General features: G+C 56.5%; 1 pseudogene; it reads left to right on the forward strand.

Annotated features, from left to right (window-relative positions):
* The first annotated feature begins 476 nt into the window (after window positions 1–476).
* On the forward strand, window positions 477–5,006 carry LOC137166015 (C-type lectin domain family 2 member D-like; annotated as a pseudogene).
* The last annotated feature ends 2,973 nt before the right edge of the window (window positions 5,007–7,979 follow it).

The raw sequence follows: 7,979 nt of genomic DNA on the forward strand, positions 1-7,979 counted from the left end.
CTTCATCTGTCTCTCCCGGGAAGCAAAGCGCAGGGCAGGGAGAGGGGGCAGCAGGCCAGGCTGGCAGGATTCCTCAGGGTAACAGACCTGGCAGATCCTGTTGACATCAGCATCTTACCTATTAATTATTATCCCCCCTGCTGGCCCCCTGCTCACTGCCCCCTCCCCCTGCAGCTCCCTGCCCACCCCCTGCTGTAGCACTGAGCCGGGCCCAGCTCTCTGTGCTGGGCCTCCAACCAGGGGCTGTTTGTCAGCTGCATCCCTACTGAATGTGACCCGAGAGAGTGAGACCAGGGTCAGGTAACCCCCCTCTGGGGCTGGATTCCCAGCGTCCTCCTGGCTCCCTCATGCCCCCAGCACCTGCCGGAGCTTCGAGGAGTCTCTGAAGCCTGGGGCGCCGGGGCTGATTTCCCCGTGTTCTCATCACGGCTGGGCTGCAGGTCCCCTCTCACACCATGTTACTGTCTCATTCTCAGTGCAGAGATGTGAGCATCCGTCAGCTGATCTGGGCCCCCCTGCTGGCCCTGCGTGCCTGGACCGGATACCGAGGGAAATGCTACTATTTCTCAGAGCGCGAAGGGGACTGGGCCTCCAGCCAGAAGCACTGCTCTGCACTGGGTGCCTCCCTGGCTGGGATCGACACCGGGCAGGACATGGTAAGAGACGCTAGTTGCAATGGACTGTGCCTGGGTCAGTGGCTGCTGCTGCAGTAGGAGTTGGGCCCTGCCCCTGCGGGGCGAGGAGCAGCTGTGACCCCCGCGTGCTGGGAGGCCAGAGGCAATGTACCGCAGGGATCACATCTCGACAGGGAGACTGTCCCCTCTGGGGCTGGGCTGGCTCAGGTGTCTCCTGGCCTGTTGGGCTGCATGGTGCTGGAGGGGGTCCGCGAAGCCAGCTCGACATAGCCAGTGCTGCTCCTGTATCGGGGAAAGGCAGCCCCTGGCTCCTCTCGGCCTGGCCCCTCCTGGCTGAGGATGGGGACGGCGTCTTTGCTCAGTTCTGGCCTCTCCCAGCATCCCCCAATGAGCTCATCTCCCCCCTTCCCCTGCGATGGTGAGAGGCGCTGAGCTGCTCTGTAAGGGGAGGTTTTGGCACAGAACACGTTATATGCGGGGGGGGGGGGAGGAGGGAACAGCTTAGCCCCAGCAGCACCCAACAGCTGCCCCAGCCCAGGGGAAATTGGGGTGCTGGGAGCTGTTTGGAGTGGGCGGGTTAATACTGAAGTACCCAGAGCTGTGCCAGAGGGAGGAGAAAATCCCCAGCCACTGCCTGGAAACAGCCCGTCACTGTAGGACTGGGATTCCCTGCCCAGAGCCTGGGGGAGCAGCAGGGTCCGGGCTCTGACCCCGCCTCTCCCTCTGCTGTTTGTAGGATTTCATGTTGCGCCACAAAGGGAAATATGACCACTGGATCGGCCTCCGGAGGGACCCGGGGCAGCCCTGGAAATGGGCCAACGGCACCGAATTCAACCACTCGTGAGTCTCTCTCTCTCCCTCTATGAATTCCCCGGCTGTGGATCCCTGGTGTCTGCAGCACTGCCGCACGTCGACCCAGCGCTGCAGTGCAGACCAGGTCTGCATTAGCTGTTACCACGCAAAGATCTCGGCGTCGCTGTGGCTGGTTCTCTGAAAACATCCTTTCCATGTGCAGCGCAGGCAGAAACGCCACCAGGATGCTGGGAACCACTAGGAAAGGGAGAGAGAATGTGGCAAACTCCTCCTGGGCCTCTGTGAGTCCAGCACTTCCCTGCAGGTCGGGGAACTGCTTCGTTCCCCAGCACTCACCTCCCTGTAGTGGTGGGGGAGGGTAATTCCGCCTCTCAAAGGTGCTGCTCCCTGCCGGCTCCCAGTCTGGTCTCTGGTTCTGCGAGGCCCTGGCCTCTTTGCCGGGGCTCTCGCCCCTCCAGCAAACGGCCAGTGGGAGTAGGTGGGAGTCTGATCCCACCTTGACTCCAGGCCCCAACCCAGGGACCCTATAAGTAGCAGCTTCACGCTGTGGCTTCAGGAGAGCTGCTAGCTTTCCTGGGTTACTTCCCTGTGCCCCTTGGCATAAGTGTCCACACCCTGCTCGAGCAGGGGCCCTTCCCGGCCTCCTCATCTGGGGAGGCTCTTGGCCATGGCCAAACCAAACATCCAGTTCTGCCTTCCCCTTCTGGCAGGGTCTTTTCCCTCAGGCCTGGGAAAGGTCCTTTGCCCTCTTTGGGCAGGGTTCTCTCGCCCCTTGCACCGGCAGGGTTCTCGCCTGTCTGCGTTCTGCTTCTCCCCCTGCTCCCTCCTGACTTGCTCAAACTCTCTGGGGGCTTACCTCACTGCCACAACTCCAGCCACCCCCTTCTCTGCCCAGAGGGGAGGCTTTTAACAAGTCCTAGGTGGAGTCTTTATTGGCTCCAGGTGCATTAATTAACCTGGAGTAACCCCTGCTCAGCTACCAGGGAAAAGGGACCTGCTGATCCTGAGGCTGAGATACATCGGCCATTAGCACTGTCCGGGAACCATCTGGTCTGACCCTGTCACACTAATGAGGCAGAAAATATCATAAGCCTCTTTATAAACCCACGGTACGGCCACACCTCAAATACGGTGTGTAGTTCTGGTCACCCACCTCAAAAAAGATACATTAGAACAGGGAAAGGTACAGAGAAGGGCAGCAAAAAGGATTAGGTGATGGAACAGCTTCTGTATGCAGAGAGATTAAACAGATTGGCCCTGTTCAGATTGGATAGGAAATGGCTAAGGGGGGCTATGATCCAGGTCTATTAAATCACAAGTGGGGTCGAGAAAGTGAAGAGGGACGTGCTATTTACCCCTTCACACAACACAAGAACTAGGGTCACCCAGTGACACGAACAGGCAGCAGGTTAAAACAAACAAAAGGACGTATTTCTTCACACAGCACAGTCAGCCTGTGGGACTTGTTGCGGGGGATGTTGTGACGGCCAAAAGTATAACTGGGTCAAGCAAGAATTAGCTCAGTTCATGGAGGACAGGTCTGCCAGGGCCTATTAGCCCAGTGTGCAGAGACACAAGCCCATGCTCTGGGTGTCCCTAAACCTCTGACTGCCAGAAGCTGGGACTGGACGACAGGGGAGGGTCACTCGATAATTGCCCTGTTCTCTTCTGTTCATTCCCTCTGAAGCACGTAGCACTGGCCGGTGTCTGCAGACAGGACATCGCTGGGCTGGATGGAGCATTGCTCTGACCCACTGTGGCTGTTCTGGTGTGTTACAGCTGAACGGCATTTTATAAAAAAGCTCTTTGTGGCTGGTGAGAAGCTGGAAAATGGGCCCAGCGGAGGCTGAGGAAGCTGGTCAGTGGATGACCTGTTGTTTGATCCCAGTCAAATACTGTCACGTCTTCCAGCCAGAATGCCCCAATGTAGGCAGCAGCCTGGCTTTGTGATTGTGTCACGGGGTGTCTGTTAGCGAGGCTGCTTGGGGGGAGGGTCTGTCTGCATTGTGACTGGTACCGTGCCCCCAGCCCGGGCAGACAGGCACAGCTAGCAGTGTGGTGTTGTACACAGGTGCCAGTTTGGGCAGCCAATCCTGCCCGGGCCCTAGGGTCAAAGAGCGGGTGGTTAGTGCCAGCCCCACCTGTGCCACAACAGCCACACGGCTACGTGTGCCACTCAGCCACGCCGAGCCAGCAGGAGCCTGTCTACACTGCAGCCATCGTGTTAATGTCCTGAGCAGTCAGCGCACGTCTACACTGCAAAACCACCCACGGCAGCGAGCCTCAGAGCTGGGGCTACAGACTGGAGCTAGTGCTACGGTGCTGGAAATAGCTGTGTGAGCTTTTGGGCTTTGAAACCCCCTTGCCTCCCCCAGAGAATAACCAACCCAGCGATGCCTGCCTGAGTCTGCAGAAAGCCTGAGACAGTAGCACTGAGGGGGGCACTGCTCCATGCATCTCAGTGGGGTGTTAACCCTCAAATCTGCTGCCCTGGGGGGGCCCAGCCCAGCAGCAGGTTCTGCATCGTTGCCCATCAGAGCTCTGCTGGGGTGATGCTGGTGTCGTGTGTCCCCCACCCACACACACACCCTCCCCCACCCACAGCCATCTGCTCAGGTGGGTGGGGCCTGCTTTCTCCCTCCTTGGGACAGATCCCAGTTCACCTGGAGCCAGAGGCTGGTGATCTGGGGGAGGGGAGATCCCGGCCTGCCCAAGGAGTGGTGCTGGGCCTCCTCCCAGTGCAGCATGTGGCTGTTGTGTAGCCAGGATGGGACCGGGGATGGGGGATGAGCAGAATTTGCCTGTGGCCCTGCATTGCCTGGATCCCGCCCTGTTCCCAGGTCTGACGCGCTGGCCTCCAGCTCTCAGGGAAGCGCTGTGTGAATGGCTGGGGTCACACAACAGCCGCTGGGATTGTGCTGCAGTCTCTGTGCTGCTGGCATTTCGTTCAGCCCTCCCCCACCCAGTCTATCCTGACAGCTGATGAAAACTGCCCAGGATGTCCTGCACCCAGCTCTTCTATGCGGCATTTCTGCTGCTCCTCACTTTGCTGACACTCGCCTGGAACCTCCCCCGTGGGCGGTTTGGGTGGGTTGGGCCTGCAGGGGCCAAACCCAGCTGGGTGTGGGCAGGAACCGGGGTTAAAATCTCCACCCAACATAAAGGCTCCATGGAGGCCAGTCATCGTAGAACCTTTTTTGGCCCTGCTGTCCCACTGCCCCCTTTCTAACTGCCCCATTCTGCCGGGGGGGCTGGGCTGGGGCCTGTTGCTGCTGCAGTAAGGGGAATCCTGAGGGGCTGTGAATGCAGCAGCTCCCTGCACTGCGGGAATGTCTCCTCCTGTCTGTAACTGACGGGGAAACACCCAACTCCGACCTTCCACCAGCTCTGTGGCTTCTGTCTTGCAGGTTCCTGATAGGAGGAGGCGGTGACTGCGCGTATCTGGACGATCAGGGTATGGTCAGCACCTCACTGTGCACCAGTGGGAGATGCTGGATCTGCACCAAACCCGATGTGTTTACAAAAGCAGAGGAGCCGGCTGCGGATGGGGGCTCATAGCGAGTATTGTAGGGTTAGTGCTGGAAACACCTGCCAGTGATCTCCCTTCAACATCCCGTCTGATCCATTGCAGAAGAGCAGGGAATGGGCTGAGCATCCCTGGGCAGAACACGGTCGCTTTTGGTGAAAAAGCTTTTCGCACGCCCACCTCTGCTACCTCTTTCCTCTGCCAGTAAAACTGCTCAAATCAGCCTTTCCAGCCCAGCCTCAGCTGGACCAGGGACTCTGCCTGAGAAAAGAGCCACGACGCCAGCCTCAGCTTTCACTGTCCTAGCAGCACCCCAGGAAAGCTTTTTACTTTAAAAACGGTCGGTGAATCCAGCATCGTTGGTTGTAGTGCTAGAAAGTGCCTGATCTTTGTTTATTGCCTCTGCTCCTACTCACTGAAAATCCTGTCCTCTTTTGTTTTCTTTTGTTGTTTAATCCAATCCAGAGGGTTTACATTCAGTTGTTTGGGTAACTCCATTTGTGGTGCAAGTTGTTGTGTATTTGCTGCTTTAAAGGAAAAACAGCCGTAATATCTCTGTACTCTCCAAGAGAGGGTTGGGCAGTCTAGAACATACATTTTTGGGGGGAAATCCAGGACTGGGAGTGTGTTAGGATCACTAATCAAGGCTGGTAAAAACCCAAGTGTGACTGGCAGGCTGCAGTCACACACTCAGGGCGTGGCTTACATGCTGGAAGGCTGTTTTGGGGGGGGGGAGGAGGGCCCAGGTGGGAGATACTTCAGCAAGGCAGTGTAAGGCACCCCAGGGTGCAGGGCAGGGGTGAGGGCCCCTCGCTGATCTGGCTTGCACCCTGGAATGTGAGCTGCCCCAGTCTTGGTATGTAGGCGGAAGGGGAGAGATGTCTGCTCAGTCCCTGCCTGGAGCCAGGTGGGTTAGAACAGAGTTTCTCAACCTGTGGTATGTGTACCCCCGGGTGTATGCGAGACACAAGCAGGGGGTACCCGGGGAAAAACACAGTGAAAGGGAGCCTGGTGGCAGCCTCCTGTGTCTCGTGAGCTGGGCTCACAGCTGGGTGGCAGCCACCTACCCCTGGCTCTGAGCCAAGGGACAGCCTCCAGCGCCCCAGCTTGAAGACGGGCAGCAGCTGCCTGCCCACATCCCTGGGTCCCAGCCGGCGCGGAAGCCTCCTCTGCCCCAGCTCGGATGGGGTGGCAGTCGTCCACCTCCCGGGCTGGCAGCCACGTGCAGCTGCTGCAACTTGCCCAGGTGACAGCCCCATCCCTGGCTCACAGCCCAGTGCCCAGAGAACTTGTCTAGTATTGCTGTAGCTGAGCCGTGAAATTGACAGCTAGGACAGCCCCAGATTTCACCAGTTACCCTCTTTTCCCGACTCTCTCACCCCTTCCTGCTCTCAAATCTATGGCATAACATTTGATGCAGCGCTTTATATTCCCCAGCACTGGCATGCTGCTCAAAGCCTCCTAGCTTCGGCCAACATCACCTCTAGCCCAGGTACATACTTGAGCTGCGCACCCCTGGTGTAAAGGTGGTAACACTACCCACACTAGATCTGACGTCTGTCATAGCACAGCCTTATATACTCAGCCCTTCTTCCAACATCTGGCTCCCATTAGTCTGTAAATATACAATCCTGTGGAAAATTGAGTGGTGAGGTACTTATTAAAATGTTCAGAAGTTAGGGGTACTTGCTACTTAAAAGGTTGATGAACACTGGGTTAGAAGAGGGCAGGGAGTGGGTAGGTGTGACACAGGCAGACCAGGTGCCAGCTTATGCCAAAGTCCCGGTGTCTCCATGGGTCACTGAGAAACACACAGCTGGGATCAGGCTGGCTCACCCGTGTGCTAAAGTAGCTATTAGAATGATAGGAAGGTGCTTAGCCTGTATTGAATGTGTGTGAGCTGCGGCAGGATTAATCTCGGTTCTGACACCCGTATCCCACGTTGTAAGGTGATGTTGGAGTGTTTGTGTTGGGCACCTGTGACTGTAACACCAGAGCAGAGTGGCATTAACGTGTGTGAAGTGCTGATCTCCAACAGCTCAGAGCACAAGGCAGGAGGTGGGATACAAACCCCTGACAAGAAGGAATTGTATCTACCTCTGCGCTGCTTGGACTTGCCGGGGAGGTTGAGGGGGAGAAGCAAGTTGTTTCTAGCTGTAAGCAAGATCCCAGCTGCTTAGCTTGGGTTAGCGCTAAAGGACACATGGAGCTTATTACAGAAACTTCCATTACCTTAGAAACTGAAGATTGTTGTTAAAGCAGGTAATCATATCTACACCCAGGAGTTACAATCAATCTGCTGATAATAAATCTTTTAAATAAACCTTCATAGCATTTATTATAAGATTCGCTGCAAGCTTTGTCTTTGGTGTGAGATCTAAGGTGCAGCTGACCTGGGGTAAGTGATTGGATCTTTGGGACTGGGGGCAACATGAATGTTGCTGTAAGTGTAAAGGACAGGTAAGTCTGGGTGTCAGGGGCCTTCTAACACAAAATCCAGCTCACCCGGGTGGTGAGACAGATCTGAGCACCACAAGGACTGTGTGTCCCAGGTTAGGCTGTGACAGGACTTGAGGAGTTCGCACATTCATCACTGATGGTGAAATCTCAGTCTAGATCTCGCAAACACTTTGGGGTTTGTGCTTTGGTTCCCAGCACTCTGCCCTGGGCTGGCCCTCGCTCTCAGGACACTGCAGACAGCACGATAGCAGGGCCCTGGCTCCAGTTCCCGCCTTGCTGAGCCAGGACAGAGGGCGTTTGGGGAGTGAGGTGTGTGTGTGTGTGTGACCCAGAGAGCCCTTGGTGCCAAATGGCAGGGGGCACAGGGGGTTTTACAGGGATCCCCTGAGGCTGATCTCCACATGGTAGTTCACCAAAGGGTGCATGTGAGATCTGCACCGTGAGCCAGTAGCCCCCTGTACAGAGAACATGTAAGGAGTTATGTATCAATACTGACAGTTATGCCTTCAATATCCTGGGGTTAGGACAGGTCACCAGGAGGTGCC

The sequence above is a fragment of the Emydura macquarii genome, unplaced genomic scaffold (assembly GCF_026122565.2).
Source record: "Emydura macquarii macquarii isolate MOO-44397 ecotype Brisbane River unplaced genomic scaffold, CSIRO-AGI_Emac_v2 contig_2771, whole genome shotgun sequence".
Classification (NCBI taxonomy): Eukaryota; Metazoa; Chordata; order Testudines; family Chelidae; genus Emydura; species Emydura macquarii.